This window comes from Lissotriton vulgaris, unplaced genomic scaffold (assembly GCF_964263255.1).
Source record: "Lissotriton vulgaris unplaced genomic scaffold, aLisVul1.2 SCAFFOLD_731, whole genome shotgun sequence".
NCBI lineage: Eukaryota > Metazoa > Chordata > Amphibia > Caudata > Salamandridae > Lissotriton > Lissotriton vulgaris.
The window spans coordinates 881,485-893,475 of record NW_028247848.1 but is presented as its reverse complement, the minus strand read 5'-3'; positions in this window follow the sequence as shown (position 1 = coordinate 893,475).

Below are 11,991 nucleotides of genomic sequence, written 5' to 3'. Positions count from 1 at the left end.
GTGAGCCTACGACTTAAGGGGAGGAGCTCAGAGACGCCAGATTACACATTAAGGCGGAGCAGGACTGATTAACATTTCTACATGACTCGAGTGGGTGCAGGGCACTGAGGAAGGCTCTTAGAACGCCGAAATGCATTTGCCGCCACTCACCATTGTATATCTGGAATAAAGCGCCTCCAACGAATTCCCCTTTGGCCTCCGCTCTTTTCCTTGTGTGAAGAGGTTTTGTGGATATTTGCTGCGCATGCCAGGAGCGCAGAACGGATGGCCTTGACACTTCAAGAGACCCGGACTAATTCTGGCATCGAGCTGCTTGCAGCGGTTTTTTGCTTGAGGTATCAAGAGACTGGTGTCCGCCGACTGGTTGTGGGAGAGATATGCGGCAGGAGGTATTTTACCTCTGACTGGACGCTATGCAGCGCAGGGCTGTCCCTGCATAATCTCAGTCTACACCAGACGGCCGTGTCAGCCCGAGGGGACCCGAGGGGGAGCTTTGGACCGCGTGTGCAAAGAAGGGAGTCTAATTATCGGAACCTGCATATTTTCTCTGGATGTGGCAGCACCCCATGTTGCCCCCCACACCACCGACCCAGGTGCATAAACATGATGCACCCTGGGAGTTGGAGTCCGGTTAATGGATCCTGATGTCCAACAGGTGAGCCTACGACTTAAGGGGAGGAGCTCAGAGACGCCAGATTACACATTAAGGCGGAGCAGGACTGATTAACATTTCTACATGACTCGAGTGGGTGCAGGGCACTGAGGAAGGCTCTTAGAACGCCGAAATGCATTTGCCGCCACTCACCATTGTATATCTGGAATAAAGCGCCTCCAACTAATTCCCCTTTGGCCTCCGCTCTTTTCCTTGTGTGAAGAGGTTTTGTGGTATATATATATATATATATATATATATATATATATATATATATATATTCGCTTCACAAAACACCAAAGTTAATGATGAAAAACGGGACACCCAGAGCTGCAGTGTTCAGTAAGATTTATTCGGCAGATGAAAAAAGTTCCACGACGCGTTTCGCCATTACGGCTTGGTCACGCTCGTCTCGTGGCTCGCATTGCCGTAATTTAAGCAACACCCACTCGTGCACATGTTTACATCACATGGAATAACATGAAAAAACTGGCGGCCATCTTGTAGTATACAATAGTCCATAATAGCACAATGCTGACAACTCTGTTTGCCGTTACTTGGACCAAATTGATATTTTTCTGATCCTTAAAACAAATATACAGTTGCAGGCCATATTTTGGTTTGTGAATTACAACCACATTAGTATAATTTGACATTTTGCATTTGTCCAAAATATCGGCAACCTATTACGGCAAAATTATTAGACAATTGAATGTTAAGGCAAACACGAGGTTACTCATACTATAAGGCAAAGTGCTGTCTCGTGTTAAGGCAACATCCTTCAACGTCACTGATTGTCTGCTGCCAATCAGAACAACAGCGGCCGTCACGCTGTCATGGCAACCTTGTGTTTATATCAACCATAGCGATGCTCTTATGTTTTCACATAAGTAACGCCCCAGTGGGCATTAATGTTCCTTAATTGTTGTAGTTAACTCGCCCCAGTGGGCAAAGAAGATAAGAATCAATTTATCATTTTTCGTTCATGCTACGATTGTGTCCATCATAGTCAACAAAATTAATCATAATAGTGCAATGTCTCTTTGGTAGACCCTCAGTGCCAATCATTAACATCAGTTCCATGTTGTGCCGCCACCATGTGATGCCTCAAATCCTGTGAATAAAATGAATTATATTAAAATTTTAAAATCCAGAAAACCACGGATAACAATTCATAACAGTATCTCATTCATATAAGTGGATTGCCAGTTCTTCCGTCACATTTAGACCTTTTGGGGTTAGACATTCAAAATCCACAATGTACTTGGACTCAAGTTTCCTGAGGGATAGTTCTTGGTTACCTCCTCTTATTCCCAAGTCCACACTGTCAATGACAACCAATTGCACCAATTGTTCATTTTGCATGTGCATCTCTGAAAAATGTCTAGCAACAGGGTAGAGTTTGTTTTCTTACCCAATGTACAATGTGATGCAATTGAGGTCTTTGAGAAGGGAGTTGTGAGAGATCTGACCAGAATGAGGTATCAAAAAATTGCTCAAAGTAAGAAAAACTTAGCCTCTGACCAAATTGCAGCTCTTGATGAATTGAAACAGGATAATACTATTGTGATCAGGGAAAGTGACAAGGGTGGCAATAATTCATTACATGCATTCTGGTGTATCAGTGGTTCGTGGAATTCAATTCAGCCCGACTGCCAATGAAAATAGAGAAATTACTGGCCATATGTTTTTTCTTTCTTCTTCATCGCCCCAAGTTTTTTTTATTGCGATATTATGATACTTTATTCTGCTGTCTGCGGTGTGCAGCCTTGTAGGTGACAGTAGAATAAAGCATCATAATATCGCAATGAAAAAAATTTGGTGCGATGAAGAAGAAAGAAAAAAACGCATGAGAAATAATTTCTCTATTTTCATTGGCAGTCGGGCTGAATTGAATGCCACGAACCACTGATACACCAGAATGCATGTAATGAATTATTGCATGATTAAGTCATGATGTGAATTGAACTCACTAGGTACAGATTGAAATGTACTTAGCTGATGATCGTATGATTTCTTCTAGGATATGGGGTCCCTGGGGCCGAAATCAGCCCGTGGAGGGGGACCATTTTGCCCCATACCCAAATACTAAATTCCTAGGCCCTGTGGGATGGGGTTCCTGGTGGCAATATTCGCCCCCCTCACCCTTGTTAATGGGGCCGGCACAGAAAGATGGGGTCCCCATGGCCAGAAATCGGCCCGGGGAGGGGGGCTGTGTGTCCCACTCCCTCATAATTTTAACAATCGGCCTGTGGGATGGGGTCCCGGGAACAAATACGGTCCAGGGAGAGGGGGCACGTACCCCCTCCCTTAAAAAAAAGTGGCGATCCCCAAGGGATGGGGTTCCTGGGGCTGAAATTTGTCGGGAGGAGGGCTGTGTGCACCTTTCCAGGTTGGCTGCCTTTGGGGGGTTGGCAAGAGGCCTGGCTTCTGGCAGGCCCTGCAGCTGGCCCCCACCATTAGCTGCATGAAGGGGTTGGCTGCATGCGGGCCGGTGACTGCATGTGGGTGGGTGACTGCATCTGCATGTGGGGGTTGGCTACATGCGAGGGGGTGACTGCATCTGCATGCTGGTGGGTGACTGCATCTGCATACGGGGGGTTGGCTGCATGGGGGGTTGGCTACATGAGGGTGGTAGCCACAGGCCAGGCCCTGCGGCAAGTCACCCTCCATGTCGGAGGTTAGTTAAACATATGGTAATTAAATATTTAATGTTTTAAGAAAACCTCAGAAATTCACTGAAAAATCAAAGGTTATAACTTGCACCCTCCCCATGCGGTGCTAATTACCCCAGATATTACAGCACTCATAACATCTTCTATGACATCATTGATAATACATCTGCAACACTTGCTATAAAATTATTGATGAGAAAACTATGCATGGCAGGGGTGATAGAGCGCGCAGGTCACCCGGCCCTAGAGTTTAACAGATTATCACGCACTTGGGCCCATGTCGCGAATTCAATAAAATACAATTTAAAAGTCGGGTGATTTTACACGCCACTATCAGTATTCTGTGTGTGTCTCCTGTGACACTTTTATAATAATACCTGACTTACCACAGGTATTCACTCCTCCTGATGGATCAGGAGCTTGAGGGTAGGTGATAACACTTCAGATAAACCACTTGATTTATTCATTCAACATTGGATGTACCTTTCAGAATGATCACAGACACCTGAGGCGTTTTAAGGGTTTTATATAGCAATTTAAAGTGACAAAATTATGAGACAGATGCTGATAGACACATCAATAAGCAGAATCAAAAAGATAAAATAGCTATGTAAGAGGGATAACACCATTTAGGAAAAATAGAGTTTTCTAAAGGGTATGGGTAACAGGGAACATGCTATTCAGTTTAGACTTAAACTAGGGACGGTAAGTTCAAACCACAGCAGTCAGTGAGTTTCTATAGCCTATATGTAATTCGGCCCTAATCCTATTCTATCTAGCTAAAGTCTTATTACAACCTCTACTGTTCACCACACATTAATAAATCCAAGAACAGTTCAAATACATCCTAAAGGGAAAGGAGAAAATTGGAACATACTAATAAACAGTTTACAAATGCATCAGGGGAGAGAACAGAGCAAAAATCATGTGCATAGAGGCTTTATTAAGAGCAGGAAGAAAGGGATAGAATGACGGACACCCACAGGTAATATTTACCTAAGACGAGAATGAAGACTAACCCTGGCCACGGGTCAGTTTCGGGAAAGGACGAGGACAAGGACCCTCAAGGATTTAGGATGCCAGTAGGTGAGCAGATAGCAGCTCACGGAAACCAGGACAGGATACCCCTCAGGATTTTGGGTCAGGACTGGGCTCATCAAAGGGCACGACCAACCCCCACAGCTTCGGATGCAACGCCTGCGTTACCCCCTCACTGCACAGAATCCGCCAATAACCCCGATTGGGTTCTCGAATCTCCCAGCAAAGTGCTTTGCCAGCACTTAAGACTATTTCCACCCCTTGGAGGTTTGTGGAAAATTCGGACAGAGCGCTCCGCAGCTCTCTGTTCTCAATCACCTATAGAGTCGTGGGGTCGGTGACAGGTCTGCTACTCGGACAAGTCGGACAAATTCTCCCTAACTAACTAGGCTAGTTATACCCTTCTGGGGTTCCCAGACCACCCACAAATGTTGCAAATGACAGGGTCCCAACTTATGATTGGTCAGGAGAGGTGATTAGGTCACTTTTACCTCCTAAATTCTATGTTCCCACAATGAATATTAATTTTTAATACCCGCCCCCTGCGCTCATGTTCCCAGGCATAGGAATATGGAAAAAAACAATGGGTGTATACAGTAGTTAGATACATTGTATCAAAAATCAAGGTGAATGTCAGCATCTTCTCCCAGGAATAAGGTAGGTTCCCAGGCACATCTTGCTTCAGGAGCCAGCTGGCTGAGATTTGCTTCTGCGCAGTGTGGGTTTTCCCTCATCACGTGACAGGGTCGGAACGAGTTTCAAGATGGAGTCGGACTCCCATACCCAGGCCCATGTATGCGTAGTACATGAAAAGTAAGCGAAAACAAATTAATAACACGGCAAAAATAGAATACACTGTACACCATGATCATCTACTCTGTACCCCTTACTTCATAATAACTATAGCGATTAATGAGTAGTGCAAAATCAGATAGAAATGCGAAGCAGCATGGGCAAGCAAGAAGCATGGTTGGAACAAGCGGGCAGGTCAGCTACAATGCGCATGAGCAGTCTTCTCCCTCCAAATCTGCGAGTGCGTCATATCACATGGGTATGACCGACGCATGCGCAGACTAAATTTCTGCGAGGCGGCCATTTTATAGTATGTGAGCGGTGTTACTGTTAGTAAACACATAGGCAAGCATCTCTGGGACACCCGCGTGTACTGGAAAAGGGGAATATTAATGACGAACAGGGTTGTTTAGTACTATTACAAGTATAATCGAGGTTCATGTGTAGAGCAGGTCGCCTGAGGTGCAAACTTCCACTCCATCAGGGGCACGTGTTATAGTTACCTTAAGGCACGAGTTATAGTTACTTGAGATAACCCCTACTATAACTACTGAATTTCTATGGTTTTGTGTGTGTAAAATATGAACCGAAAGATAACATTTATAGGGGCTTTTCGACTCTTACTGGTCTGCTGTTGTCATTCACATTTTTCTTCTGCCCACTTCAGGATACAGCATGGGACAGTAGGTCAGTAGCTAAATTATCTGTTGGTGGTAGTATTCTGCTCTTTCACAATGTTCACATTCTCACACAAAGTACTTCCCTTCAGTGCTAGGGCTAGTTTGGCAATGTGTGCCTTATGAGACTAAAAAACTGATTTTCTTTTTTTCTATTTTTCCTAATGTTGGCCAGTGCTTCTACAACAACGCTTTATAAAATCATGGCAAAATAAAACAATCCAGCATTGAAAAAGCCAAAAGCCAGGCTGCCATGGCCAAACCGATTATCCTTGCTAATGCCTGTTTATCTTTGTAGATCTGAAATAGAAACTACTTTCAGATCCGATGCCTCCTTGTAATATTCAGTTCCCAAAAGTAAGCATACATTAGGGGAACCACATGTGTAAAGCGTAACTGGGTGTATTTAATTAAATGGTCTGCAGATAAGCTTGCTGTTTTGCTAGGGCGTGTCTGTACACTAGATGTGGTCTTGGTGGGAGGGAGTGTGTTGTGGGTATGTGTCTCTGTTCTTATCCTGCAGCGCGGCTCTTCTTCCACTCTGGTGCTCATGAGTCCCTGCCACCTCAGCTGTGTGTTGCTTGGCTGCCGGTTGCAGGCAGAGCTCTAGAGCATTCGCAGTAAATGGAGAAAGAATGCTGGGAAAAGAAACCCCAGTAGCTGTAAGAGAAACAGATGCAACGTTCATGATCATTCCCTGTTTGGCTCCAGCACCAAACATTTTCAAATGCTCTAGCTCTGGTCCCATAAACATTTTCTTGGTAGCTTTGGAAAAAATCTGGTCCTAATTTGTGACTCGTAAATACTCATCAGATATCAAAATGAAAAAGAGCAGGAGTTTATTAGTTCTCGTCACCCAAACAAATCTCTAAGAACCGAGCTTTTATGCTTTGCGGACGTTGCAATGTGCTTGAGTTTTTTTCTCTCTTTTGGAACCAGTGCAGGAATCCCTTTTTTGCCCAAAACATTTTTGAGAGAGGAAGAGATGTTAACATAAACCTTCATTTTCTATAGACATTTTCATTTTCTATAGTGTTGAGTGGTGGGTGGCTGGGTTTGTGTGTTTTATTGGGGGGGTTAACTGAGCCTTCTGAGTATGGCACCAGTTTTCTTCTGTAAAATTATATTAGGGTGCCAACTGTGAGGCCTTTAATCAGAGTTTTCACAATCTTTCACACTGTATTGCGGTACCAACACATTTACACTCTCGTAATAATTGAGAAATGTCTGAAACTGTTTATAAGTACGCTTTTTCTGAAGAGCACGTGTTATTGAACTACATTTTTTCCACCATGTCTCATGATTTATTTATGCCATACTGGTGAAAATAAGTGTGACCCAATACATTGTTATTTTAAACAACTGTACTAATAAACACACATTTAGTCCCAAAGGGCAAATTCCATGTTATTATCACAGTAAAGGGAACTGACCTGGGGAAATATCGGTCTCCTACCTCAGAGATTGCATGCTACTATGAATTTGCACGTCTCTGCTAATAGGGAGCTATTTAATGAGATTCCTCTCACCTCACAAGCATAACTCCTTGCATCCTTGTTTTGCTTAATACCTTTTTTGACAAAATACGTATGAAACAACATATACAAACAATATATGCAGATATGTAAAGCTTAAAATACTCTTTATTACTATTCTTGAGGGAGAGGTGTCATGACCCATTTAAGTCTTTGCCTCTCGCCAGCCGCCCTCGATGGTCAACAATGTTAATAAATAGCATATTACACTCTGCGCATCTGCATGGGATCTAATGATCTTCTTATGAAAATGCCTCTTTTCTCCATTAACCATGCCAAACAGCATCCCTGGGTAACCCTCATCCATATTTTACATTCTCCATACCCACTCTTTTTTCCCTCAATCATATGTTACATCTTACCCAAACTCTGTTATTTAGTTGTATACCCTTCATGGTGTATTTCCCTTAGCCATCCTTCTCAACCATCTGCTGGTCTTTGGGTCTCTCCGAGTCCGAAGTGTGGATCCTGTCAAAGACATTGGAACACACTTCATTATCTGGCTACGTGTTACCATTCGCTATACACTGCATCAATATTGTCTCCTTCACCATAACCCAATTTTACTGTTTTGCTATATCATTCACAAAAAAATAGTGAATTTGTGTTTTGCTCTGTCTTTTGAAAGAACAGTGGAGAAATGGATATCAAATTATGATTTATGGTGTCCCTTTGTGTGTGTGTGTGTGTGTGTATATATATATAATCATTTTAGAGCTATAATAGGAATAAGGAACCCAGGTGTGGGAGCTGAAATTGCTGGCTTTACAATTTTTCAGCAAACATCATGTTTCAGAATAAAAGTTTAGCTCTTCTCTTGTGCTTCTAAAGTTTTCAGACAACGCTGCCTTTCCATTGAAAAGTGAAAAACCTCTCTGTTCAGAAGTTACCTCGGTGCCTGTTCTCCATGCAAATTTAAGAAGTTAGCGCACACCAATTTTAGAATAAACTCTTATGACAATGAAATCCAAAATTAAACTCGTATGAGTGCCAACCAGACAGAGGTGGCCAACCCTTCAAATGTAGAACAGATATGTGATGAAGAGTCAGTTACATATCTTGTTCTGTTCTCCATGCCCCATGTTCTCACACAAATTACTTTTTGGTGTATTGGTTACAGTTTACATGAAGTTCTCTGTTGCACTTGTATTTAAGTCACTGCTCTCTAAATACTGTAAACAAATAAAGGCAATCTCCATGTCAATCATTAGAGTTGGGTAGCGCATTCCCGGCACATCGAATAACAATTTATTGTATAGGAAATGTGTCTATATTACAAAATAAAATTATCAACGTAAAGAGGAAATCTTTGTTTTTTTATTATTCCATCAAATCATCGATGAGCATAGGTGCCAAGTGGCCCATGTGAAATGTGACACATGTAGCTAGTTTAGGGTTTTTGCCTCAACAGACCTTGCTTTCTGGGCCTTGTAGTTTAGCATTTACCTTTGTAAGTGTAGGTTTGCCCATGCCAGCATTCAACATGCTACTGGCCAAGAACCAACGACTGGGTGAAGGTGTCATATGTGGCACCTAGCGTTTTGGAGCCATGGCTGTATTTATTTGTTACCCTGTGTGTTTTCTGCGTACCTGTGAGTAGCTATGAAATTGCCTGTTTTAAATATGGTTTCCACCTGTAAAATGTATCCTGTCCCTCTACGAATCTCTCGAACGAATGAATGAAAAAGAAAGAGCGGCTGCTCTTGTGTCATGCAAATGTAACTCTCTGGTTCCCTATATACTTTTCTTTGCATTCTAGTACATATAGTCCTGCACTTAGAATTCAGAAATACTACACGATGCTGAATCGCAGATGTAGGGACTCCAATGCCTGGTTATGCACAGTTGCACTTTCTAATTAATTGTGCGTATGCCGTCCTATATTATAGGTCTCAAAATGGCATGATAATGCGCCACAAGTGGAATTTAGTGCTATACATACACCAGATAAATGAGGCCACGCTAGTTCCCATCTTGATACAGTTGGCTTGAGGTGCAAATGTAAGTTGAAGGGCAGGCGTGTTTGTGCGCAGCAGCTCTGGTAGCATGCACCGGTTATTCAAGCATGTTTTGCCTCGGTTGCTGGTGGAGTTGAAGCGGCCACACCAGATGCTGTTGGAATGCTCCGTGTAAATGCAGGCATTTGGGAAATGTGATTGAACCGATCGTTCTCACACAGCTAACAGGCCGTTTACGTTCGCTTGAGACTTAACCTCGGCTGCCCCTCTCGTTGAATTGCCGCTTTCTGGGAGCGCCGCTGTGTTATTAAACAGGAGGCGCGGTCCCTGGTGCTTTCACGCAGCGAGGCCTGGCTGCCTTTCGCCTCTCCACAGCGACCCGGGACAGGAATAGCCCGGCTGCGCATTCCAGCCCGCTGCGCGCCGGCGCGCGTGGACAGATTGATCGGTGCGTGGGAGACTGCGCTGCCGCAGACTTAGTTTCCCTGACCCCCGAGAACGTGTCATTTTCTCCTGGGTGGCTCATGCACAGACGTTTAACATGATGTGGAAACTCTTCAAGAAGCCTTGGCCGGCTCCGCCCTCTCTGGTAACGCTGCTGAACATTGGCAGGCTGAACGGGATACCAGACGAGAGGCAAAAGGGTTGCTAAAGCGGAAGCTGGGAGCCGCTCCTGCTCTTCTTTCACTGAATGGAGCGTGTTGCGCATTTCCGGGTTTACCGTCACACGCGCAGAACGTGAATAGAAGTTCTGCTCCGATTGGAGCGCGGCCTTATTGTCCGACGGCTGCCTGCCGTGCTGCCCTCGTGGCCTTTGGCTTCCGTGTAAACATGGCACTACATGAAACTAAGTGGACAGCATGGCCAGGTGGGCAGCCAGAAGGAAAGAGAGCAGGGCCTGACTGGAAACCAAAACCATCCCTTGCTGAAATGTTCGAACCTGCTGTACAGTGCAGGAGACTAGTCGCGACTAGTATAGGGGGTATAGGGTGGGTCATGGCAGGGCTACCTCCTCCGAAGTCGGCCCCGAGCTTGCAACCCACTGGGAAAATATCAGTGTGCCAGAATGTCCATCCAGGCCACGAGAGCCTTCCATTGCAATGTCATCAGGCCTATATCATTGAAACCCAACCCCCACCACCAGAATTCGTGATCAGCTATGGCTTCTTGCACTTTTGTGAATAGGGCGTTTGTGGCTCGCGCCAGAATCACCATATGCATTGGATTAAAATGTAACGTGACACAGCGGAGCTATTTGGCTGTCTTTTGCTGCTGCCTTTTCTGCCACTCTTATTCTAGACACTCTCTGATTTGCGGGCATTTTAGTAAATCAGATTGACCCAAACACCCCTGTTCATCCCTGAATATGCGATAAAACAAGAGTGCATTAAAGCCACATCCAGGGTAACGTGACAGATCCCCATAACTTAACCTGGGAATAATGTTGTGTTCAAGGGGGTAGTCACAAAACTAAAATACTCCCACGTTGAACCACATGATAGTAAATATGTGAACAAATTGAAGAATCCGAACCATTTCTATGAAGCCCTGTGAGAGTTTTTCCACGAGGGGAGGCCTTAGTTGGGGGGTGCTTGGGATGTTACACCCCCCTCCTATACATCCCATTATAAAAAAAAATGTTAGGTACACAAGCTTTCAGTCGAGTGTTGTACAGGGTATGTCAGATTTCAATTGGGATTTCTAAATACTCACAAAACGCACACACTCTTTCTCTCTCTTGTTCATTTGCTTTATTTCTTAGTTATCTACCTGCCCTTCCTTCTCCCCTTCTTTTCTTTTCAAAATTCCTTTCCTTCTTTGAATCTTTCTTTTCGTTCTTTTTATTGCCCTTCCTTCCCATTACCTCTCTCTCATTCCTGTTTGTCAGATCTATTTGTATGCTTTCCATCTTTCCCTCCTATTAAAAAAGAAATGTTGTTGCTTCCTTCCCTTCCTGCCACCCTTATTACTTTATTTTGCTTTCTTTCCCTCTATTTTGTATCTTCCTTTTAGCCTTTCTTCCTTTCCTTTTCTCTATCTTCCGTTCCACCTTCCTTACGTCGTTTGTGCCTTCTTTCAGATGCACTTCCTTTCCCTTTGGCCATTTTCCCTTCTTTACAATTTATCTAATTTATCTAATTGTTCTTTCCTTTTCTTGTTCTCTCACTCTATTAGCATCTTTCATATTTATGCCATTGTTTCTTTTTTTCTTTCTGAACGCATTTGGCACCCATTTAACCTACCAATAACTTTGCTATTCTCTTATTTCAGATTTACTACTTTTGGCTTTTATCTTGTGACCTGCATATCACAGATAAAAGACAATAATGGGCAATAAATACAAGTTATTCTGAACTCCGCTAAAGCTGGTATTTCGGGGGCTTCCTTATGGCAATGGTTGTATTCTTCTTAACTCATGTAAAATTAATTGTGGGTTTCATCCCAATGGGTTCTTCAGATAAAAGAGTGCCATCCCAGTTGAAAAACAAAGGCCGCCCTTCTCACTCTGTCTCATAAAGGGTCGGCACACAATGTTGTACTGTGTTAGGAAACGTTCACCAATGACTTCATTTTACTGTTCTGGTAATCAACTACCTAGTACCACACCTAAACTCATTAATTAGAGCACTTGGTTGCAATTCATTATCTGTGGCATACAGTACC